This window comes from Octodon degus, unplaced genomic scaffold (genome assembly GCF_000260255.1).
Source record: "Octodon degus isolate 3935 unplaced genomic scaffold, OctDeg1.0 scaffold00012, whole genome shotgun sequence".
In the NCBI taxonomy this organism is placed as follows: Eukaryota; Metazoa; Chordata; class Mammalia; order Rodentia; family Octodontidae; genus Octodon; species Octodon degus.
In genome coordinates this window covers 1,166,107-1,175,600 of record NW_004524588.1, presented here as the reverse complement: position 1 = coordinate 1,175,600, position 9,494 = coordinate 1,166,107, and positions in this window count along the sequence as shown.

Genomic DNA, 9,494 nt, shown 5'->3' with positions numbered 1-9,494 from the left:
AGAATTGTGCTCTGATTTCCTCTCTATCTTTCTGCTGTTGTTTATTTATTATCGACGCTATTAATTCATGAATTTGAGCCGAGGTAATATCCTCCGCACTTGTTCTGGGTGGGCACTGGGTTTCTTCCATATGTTTCTACATTTGATTCTTTAGTGCAGATGTTATTAATTCAGGGATTTCATTTTCCATTTCTAATCTGAAGTCTTCTACATATTTCTGCAGCTGTTTCTTTATTTCAGAAGCCGTTGATTCATTGCTTTCAGCTGTGTGATTTCCAATTTGTTCTGTGTTAGTGACCTCTGCACTTGTTAAGGGTGGGCTTGGGTTCTGAGGTTGCATTTTGTTCCTTCTCATCATTTTGTGTAGCACTGTCTTCTGACCTTTGTTGTAGATCTTTGCTGTAGTTATATCCTTCGCACGTACTGAAGTTCAGGTGCAGCTCTACAAAGTTTCAACTTGTCCAGCTGCGTCTGGCTTGTGTCTGGCTGCTGTGCTCAGTTCCTTCCCACTGCTGCCCTTAAGGGTGAACCTGTTGTGCCCCTGTGTCGAGATATTCTGCTCCTGTACCAGTTGGTTGGAACTATCCTGTACACTCTCTGCAGGGATTGCAGTCGCTGGATTACACCTCAGGCGTGTATGCCAGGCCTGAGCTGTGCCTGGAGGGGGCAACTTGAATTAGGGGAAAGAAGAAGCTCTTCGCACACACTCAAGGGACCTGGGATATGACTGGGTTGGGGGCTCCGGGAAGGTGTAAAAATTCCTACAAGGCGGGCAGTGTGGGGGAGGCACTGCGGAGTGGTGGTGGGGCGGCCCAAGGGCCTGGGAGAGGGTCCGGCCCACGCTGCACCTGGGCTGGGACTGGTCCCGCCAGCGCACGGTAGTAGGAAGCTCTCTGCACACTCAGGGGACCTGGGCTAGGACTGTGTCCTCAAGTGAGGAATTGTAATATCTCCTGCCTTGTCTTTTTTGACCAGGATTGCCTTTGGTATTCTAGGTCTTTTTTTTGGTTCCAAATAAATTTTTGGGATGATTTCTCTAGGTTTTCAAGGTATGTGGTTGTTAGTTTGGTAGGAATTGTGTTACATCTGTACAGCAAATTTGGATGTATGGCCATCTTCACAATGTTGGTTCTTCCCATCCAAAGGCACGGAATATCTTTCCATTTTCTGAAATCCTCTGCGATCTCTTTTTTCAGAGTACTGTGATTTTTCCTTGAAAATATCTTTGACATCTTTAGTCAGATCAATTCCAAGGTATTTCATTTTCCTCGTTGCTATTGTCAACGGTATTTTTTCACTAATTTCCCTCTCACTGTGTTTGTTATCTGTGTAGAGGAGTACAGCTTAAATTTGGGTATTGACTCTGTATCCTGCTATGCTACTGAGTTTGTGTATGAATTCTAGAAGCTTCTTGGTGGAGGTTTTTTGGGTCTTCCATGTAAAGTATCATGTCATCTGCAAATAATGATAATTTAACTTCTTTACCTATTCTTATTCCTTTATTTCTCTCTCATCTAATGACTCTAGCCAATGATCCCAGAACTGTATTGAATAGGAGTGGTGATAGAGGTCATACTTTTGTGATACAAGATCTGAGAGTAAAAGATTTCAGTTTTTCCCCATTTAGAAGTATATTACCTATTGGGTTTTCATACATGACTTTTATCTGATTGGAGTAGAGGCCTTGTTTTCCAATTTCTGTTGGACTTTGAATATGAATGAGTGTTGGACTTTGTCAAAAGCCTTTTCAACATCAATTGAGATGATCATGTGGTTTTTAGGTTTGGCTCTATTGATATAGTGTATTACACTTATAGATTTACATATATTGAAACATCCTTGCATCCCTCAGTTGAAAACTACCTTGTCATGGTGTATAATCTTCCTGATGATTTGCTGTATTCTATTTGCTAGCATTTTATTGAGGATTTTTGCATCTATGTTCATGAGGGAGATTGGCCTGTAGTTCTATTTTTGTGTTGTGTCTTGCTGTGGTTATGGTAACAGTATAACACTTGCCCCCAGGTGAGATTTTGGGTGGTTCTATTTCTTTTCAATTTAATTGAAGAGTTCTAGTAGTATTGAGATTGTATGTTCCATAAACGTCTTGTAGAATTCAGCTGTGAATCCATCAGGGATTGGACATTTCTTTGTGGGTAGGTTTTTTTTTTTTTCTACATTTTGTATTTCATTGGCTGTTATCAGGTTAGTGAGAGTGGTTATATCTTCTTGATTCAGCTTTGGTAATTTGTATCTTTCTTGGAATCTGTCCATTTCTTCTGTGTCTAATATTGTGGGAGAGTAAATGCTCTCAAAGTAGCTATTGACAATCTTCTAAATTTTCACTGAGTCTGTGATAATTACACCCTTTTCAATCCTTATTGCTTGTATTTGAATTTTTTTTTTCCTCTTTCTGATGAGGTTAACACAGGGCTTATCAATTTTATTTATTATTTCACAGAACCAGCTTTCTGATTCGTTAATTCTTTGAACTGCTTACATTGTCTCAGTTGAATTAATTTATGCTCGAATGTTTATGATTTCTTCCTGTCTTTGCCCTCTGGGTTTGGTTTGCACATCCTTTTGTGGATGTGGGAGGTGCAGCATTAGGCTATTTATTTGTTCTCGCTCTGTTTTCCTAATGAATGAGTTCATAGTAGTGAAATTCCCTCTGAGAACAGCCTTCATCGCATCCCATAAGTTCCAATAAGCTTTGCTTGAATTTTCGTTGAATTGTAGATATTGTTGTATTTCTTGTTCAATTTAACATATGACCCATTGATTGTTGAGTCAGGTGTTGTTTAAATTCTATATATTTATGGACTTTTTTCTGTTTCTTTTTTCCCATAATTTATAGGGAAACAAAGAGCAATGAAACAGTTGCAAATCAATTTGGTAGGACAGTTTCAATAATTGACACATTGCATACAGTCTTCCTCGTGGTTATTTGTTGTACAAGATGAAGATATGATATTCTATTTACAAACACTATTAAAACAAATCCCTCTATTCATTGAATTAAGAGAATGCAGCCATATATCTATCCTAACCATTTTGAAAACACAGATACAACATGGTCATTCAACTGTATTCCCTTTTTTTGTTTAGATCCGTCATTTAAATATTGTAGGTGTGTGAACTCAGCAAAATATTCCAAAATGGTCCAGCAATCCATATTAGTATTGGTTCTTCTGCTTGAATGGCAATATCAGAAGTCATTGAGCTGAGTCCCCTACAGCTAAACATAACATCATGGCTTTATTTCTTATACTTCGTTTTTATACTTTTCTGGTAGAAGGTTAACACCAAGATAAAGCAAGACATATATAACAAAAATTGTAGCTTTTTTATCTGATAAGATCAGTCAAATCCCCACAGGATTTATCCTGAGATTCTGTACCTCAGGTTGTAGATTCTTTTTCAGTGTCATCCATGTGGATGAATCATGGACATTGCTGGCCAATTTGCTCCCCATGAAAGCCTGAGAGAATGTTTTCTCTACATGTGACTCTCCTTAAGCACACTCTACATCATCAATCACTTTCCTCTTTGGCCCCATAATCTCCTTGATTAGAAAACTTGGGACACTACTGAGTGTCATGTTGTTACAGTCAAGTTTTCATATGTCCTAACACCTAATTGACCTTGGAAGGCTAGGGCCAAAATTTTGGCTTTCTTTGCAGCCCTCCTTTTCATCTAATTTTGGTCTGCCAACTTAGGTTGTTAACCATCTAGAAGACAAGCGTATTGTTATTACCGTACAACTTAGGCTGTTAAGCTTAACCTCACTATCTGTCTGCATATCAAACATCTTAGGCATACTATGGAACAGGTATTTTTCATCAAGTATTGGTACGTTGAACTTTAAATCCCTACAGAATATGATTAAAAACCTTTAAAAGTTAGAACATATTTTAAAAATAGGCATAAAGTTTTATATACTTCTTATGCTTACACATAAGTCCAAAAATCTCACCATATACAACCTTGCAGCAGGACAGTCCCACAATATTACTTTTCCTATCATTTGCTTTCATTCAGCACCCCCTATTTTTGAACAACCATCTCCCTGAAAGACTTCATAGCAGCAACTGACATGTCATGACAAGCAGTATTCAGAAGACCGGAATGACAGGCACTCCAAGCATAAAATTATTATTGCAGATTACCATCTGCAGTGCAGTTGCTTACTTCACAGGTATCAGTACATATAGTTAGTCAGGGTGAGAATCTTTCCAATTAACTTCTAGATTAAAAAAATATTCTGGAGATTCTCAGGATCTTTGCCTTGCCCATCTTCTTCATATAGCTGTATAGCTTGACATTGTCATGTTTCCTAACTCTTCTCCTTTCCCTCTCTTGTTCTTTTTCATGGAAGTATTTCACTTCTCAATCAAACTTGAAAGAGAGTTTTTCAGGGTACAGTAGTCTGGGCTGTAATTTGTTTTCATAGAGAACTTGAAGTACTCAGTTCCATGCTCTTCTTGTCTTCATGGTTTGTGAAGTGCAGTCAGCCATAATTCGGATGGGTTTTCCTTTGAATGTGATTTGCTTCTTTTCTCTAGTGACTTTCAGTAGATTATTCTTGTGCTGAATTTCTGGGATCTTGACTATTATATGTTTCGGTGTGTTTTTCATTGTGTTGAGGTTACTTGTGTGCTTCAGTTACCTGAATGTCAGATTGTTTCCTCATATTTGGGAAGTTTTCTGCTTTTACTTCTCCCCATATTCATTTAATGTCATTTGTATTGATTCTTTCTTTCTCACTGATACCTATTAGTCTCACATTGTCCATCTTTGCATCAGCTTGCAGGTGATGGATTATTCTTTCTTGCATCCTCGTTGTTTTTAAGAGATCCTTTCTTACCTTTTTACTGGCTGCACCAGGATCTTCAAGATGTGAAACTCTGTATTCATTTTCATTCAAACGGTTTTGCAAACTTGTGTTTGAGATTTTAATTTCCTCTATATGTCTTGGACTCTGCTTCATGCGATCTATTTCTTTCCTGTATTGCTCATTCAAGGAATCCGTCATTTTTCTAATCCCCTGTATTTTTTTTTATCAATGTCTTCCTTAGAAGCCGTTATAAATTCTTTTACTGCAGTGTTTTATTCAGATTGGGTTTCCTGCCTATGTTTCTGTAGTTGCTTCTTTACTTCAGATGCTCTGAGTTCTGCGAATTCTTTTTTTTTTATTTCAGAAAAGTTTTCTGCTCTGAGTTCCTTTATAACTTTCTGCTGGGGACTGGAGAGATGGCTTAGTGGTCTAAAGCACCTACTTAGAACAAGCTTAGCAAAGCACAGGGACCGCGGTTCAGTCCCCCAGCACCACATGCCAGCCAGCCCTGCCCCCTGGTGGGCTGAGCTGGCCACACACACACACACACACACACACACACACACACACACAAATAAATTAAAAAATAAAAAAAATAACTTTCTGCTGTTGCTTATTTACTATCGATGCTGTTAATTCATTCATTTGAGCTGAGCTAGTGTCCTCTGCACTTGTTCTGGGTGGGCATTGGGTTTCCTCCATATGTTTCTTCATTTGATTCTTTACTGCAGATGTTATTAATTCAGGGATTTCATTTTTATTTCAAATCTGAGTTCCTCTATACCTTTCTGCAGCTGTTTCTTTATTTCAGAAGCCATTCATTTACTGCTTTCAGCTGTGTGATTCCCAATTTGTTCTGTGTTAATGTACTCTGCACTTGTTATGGGTGGGCTTGGGTTCTGAGGTTGCATTTTGTTCCTTCTTGTCATTTTGTGTAGCACTGTCTTCTGATCTTTGTTGTAGATCTCTCTTGCAGTTATAATCTTAGCATGTGCTGAAGTTCAAGTGCAGATCTACAAAGTTTGGATTTATTCAGCTGTGCCTGGCTTGGGTCTGGCTGCTATGCTCAGCTCCTTCCTGCTGCTGTCCTTGGGGTTAAACCTGTTGTGCCCCTCTGGTAAGTTGTTCTCCTTCTGGACTAGCTGGGTGGTTCTGTCCTCTACACTCTCTGCAAGGATTGCAGCTGCATGGTTTCACCAAAGGCCTGTATGCCAGGCCTGAGCTGATCCTGGAGGGAACAAGATGGAGTATGGGGAAGAGGCAGCTCTCCCACTCACTCACCGGCCATGGGCTTGGACTGGATATAGTGGTTCCCGGAATGTGGCAGAAATTCCTACCCTCTGTGCGGAGTGTGTCGGGGCAATACGAATTGATGTGGGGTGGCCCAAGTTGGTGGAGGAGGGTTTCACCCACGTTGCGTCTGGGCTGGGACCAGTAGTAGGTCCCTCCAGCACAAGGTAGCTGGAACCTCTCTCACCCACTCACCGGGTCTGGGCTAGGAATGGGTCTGGGGGTTCCCAGAACGTGGCAGAAATTCCTACTTGGCTGGCAGGGTGTGGGATGTGCTGTGGAGTGGTGGAGGGCGTCCCAAGGGTGTGGGAGAGGGTTTCACCCACTCTGCTCCTGGGCTGGATCCAGTAATAGGTCCTGCTGGTTCAGGGAATCTGGAAGCTCTCCCGCACACTCACCAGACCTGGGCTAGGACTGGTTTTGTAGGTTCTTGGAACAGGGCAGAAATTCCTACTCTGTGGGTGTGGTCGAGTATTGATATGCTAAACATTAAGTCCCTACAGGAGATGACAAAAAAATTAAAATATATTTTAAAAATAGGAATAAAGAGTTATATATGTTTACACTTAATTCCAGAAATCTAACCATACACCGCATTGTAGCAGGACAATCCCGCAAAACTCCTTTTCCTATCCCCTGCTTTCATTCACCACCTTCTTACTTTTAAACAATCATTTACCTGAGTGACAGCACAGTAGCAAGTGGCATGTCATGACAAGCAGCCTGTATTCAGAAGACCTGAATGATAGGCACTCCAAGCATGAACCTACTATTACAAATTGCCATCTTCAATGCTGTTGCTTTGTTCACAGGTGTCTATATATATAGTTAGTCAGGGTGAGAATCCTTCCAATAATCTGCTAGGTTCAAAAATCTTCTGAAGATTCTCAGTATCTTTGCCTTACTCATCTTTGGAATATAACTGTATGGATTGCATCTGTCATGTGTCCTAGCTCTTCTCCTTGCTCTCTTTATTGTCTAGTCCTCAAGTTCTTGCTTTCCTTTTAACTGTATTATACCTTTCAATTTCTTTTTTTTTTATTTTGAGTACTTATACTTGGGAAAGTATATGATATTTACACATGTACATCTGTTTTATTTCACTTATGAATATGTCTTCAAGTGACATTCACTTTAATATAAAGGTACCGAGTTTATCATTCTTTATAACTGTGTAGTACTTCATTGTATAAAAATACCACATGTTTTTCATCCATTCCTCGGGTTACTGGCATTTTAGTTGTTTTCAAGATTTGGCTATCACAAATTGTACTCCTATAATCATAGGTACACATATCTCACTATGCTATGATATTTTCAGAATCTCCAGGAAAATTCCCCGTAGGAGAGTAGCTAGTTTAAATGGGATTTCACATCCCAATTTTCTCAGTAGTCTCCATACCGATTTCCATTATCACTGCACCACTCTACTTTTCCACTGGCAGTGGAGAAGGGTTCTTTTTTCTCCATAGCCTCTCCAACATTTGTTGTTGGTTGGTTTCTTTAGGACAGACATTCTTTGTGGGGTGAGATGATATCTTAATATTGTTTTAATTTGCATTTCATGGATGTCTAGTGATGTGGAGCATTTCTTCATGTATGTATTCACTTCTTTAATTTCTTTCTCTGAAAAGTGTGCATTAATATCGGATGACCATTTCTGGACTAGGTGTTTCAATTGTGGAACTGAAATGTTTTTCAGTTCTTTATTAATGCTAGAGTGCAAACCTTTGTCTGAATGTTTATTGGTCAATATTTTTTCCAAATTTGTGAGTTGTCTTTTCACTTTGTTGGCAATTTCTTTTGACGTGCAAAAAGTTCTCAATAAGAGGTGGTCCCATGTGTTCATTGTTTCAGGTATTCCCTGTTCGATATGGTTTTTGTTCATGAACTCTTTGCCTTCCCCTATGTCTTTAAGAGTTCATCCTACATTCACTTCCAGAAGATACAGTGTTCTTGTTTTAATATTTATATCTTTAATCCATTTTGATGGTAGCTTAGTGCATGGTGATAGACATTGGTAAGTTTTACTTTTTGGCATGTGGAGAGTCTGTTTTTCTAGCACCACTTGTTTAATAGGGTATCTTTATTCCAGTAAACAAGTTTGGCAATTTTGTTGAACACAAAGTGGCTGAGTGTTTTCGTCAAGACTTCTCTGTCTTCTAATCTACTCCGTTTATCCTCAGGTTTATTTGGTTGCCAGTACAACGCTGATTTTTTCACAGTAGGTTTGTAGTATATCTTCAATTCAGGAATTGTAATGCCTCTTGCCTTATCTTTGTTGCCCAGGTTGCCCTTGCTATTCCAGCTCTTTTTTGGTTCCAAATAAATTTTAGGAATGATATCTCTAGGTTTGTGAGGTATGTTGGTGGCAGTTTAATAGGGATTGCATTAAATCTGTACAACAATTTTGGCTAATTTTTTTCTTGATGTGCATATTATTGGTGAAGAACTACAGTATTGATTTTTATGTTTTGATTTTATCTTGCCACTTTGCTGAATATCGTTACTCTCCATAAAACGCTTTGATGCATTTTGGTGGTTATTCCTTTAAAGTGATCATGTTTTTTCTTTTTTTTTTTGTTTAAATACACTTATTTTTTTCTTTTTTTCCCCTTAATTTTATTGAGAAACAAATAGCAATGAGACAGTTTCAAACCAAATTGGTAGGACAGATTCAATAATTAACACATTACATACATTCTTCCTAGTGGTTAATTGCTGTACAAGATGTGGACATGATATCTTATTTACAAACACTATTACAACAAATCCCTCTATTCATTAAGGGAATGTAACTATATATCTATCCTAACCATTTTGAATACACAGATACAAAATGGATATTTATCTGTATTTCCATTTTTGTTAAGTTCTGTTATCTGAATATTTTAAGTGTGTTAACTCATCAAAATATTCTAAAAGATTCCAGCAGTCCATAATAGCATTTGGTTTTCCGCTTAACTGGCAATGTCAGAAATTGTTCACCTGAGTCCCCCTACAACTCAACATAACAGCATGACTTTACTTCTTATATTTCGCTATATACATTTCTGCTGGGTGGTTAAGATCAAGGTAAAGCAGGACCTATGCAAAAAGAGTTGTAGCTTTTGTACCTGATAAGATCAGTGAAATCTCCTCAGGATTTATCCTGAGATCATGTACCTCAGGTTGTAGAATCATTGTCAGTAACAGCCATGTGGATGAGTCACTGCCATTGCTTGGCCAATGTGCTTTCTGTGAAAGCCTGAGAGAATGCAATTTTTTTTTACAGGTATGAGAGCTCAAACCCAGGGCTTTAGAATGAGATATATTACCAATGTTTCCCTATTTTATTTTGAGACAGTGTCTCATTATGATTGTAAGC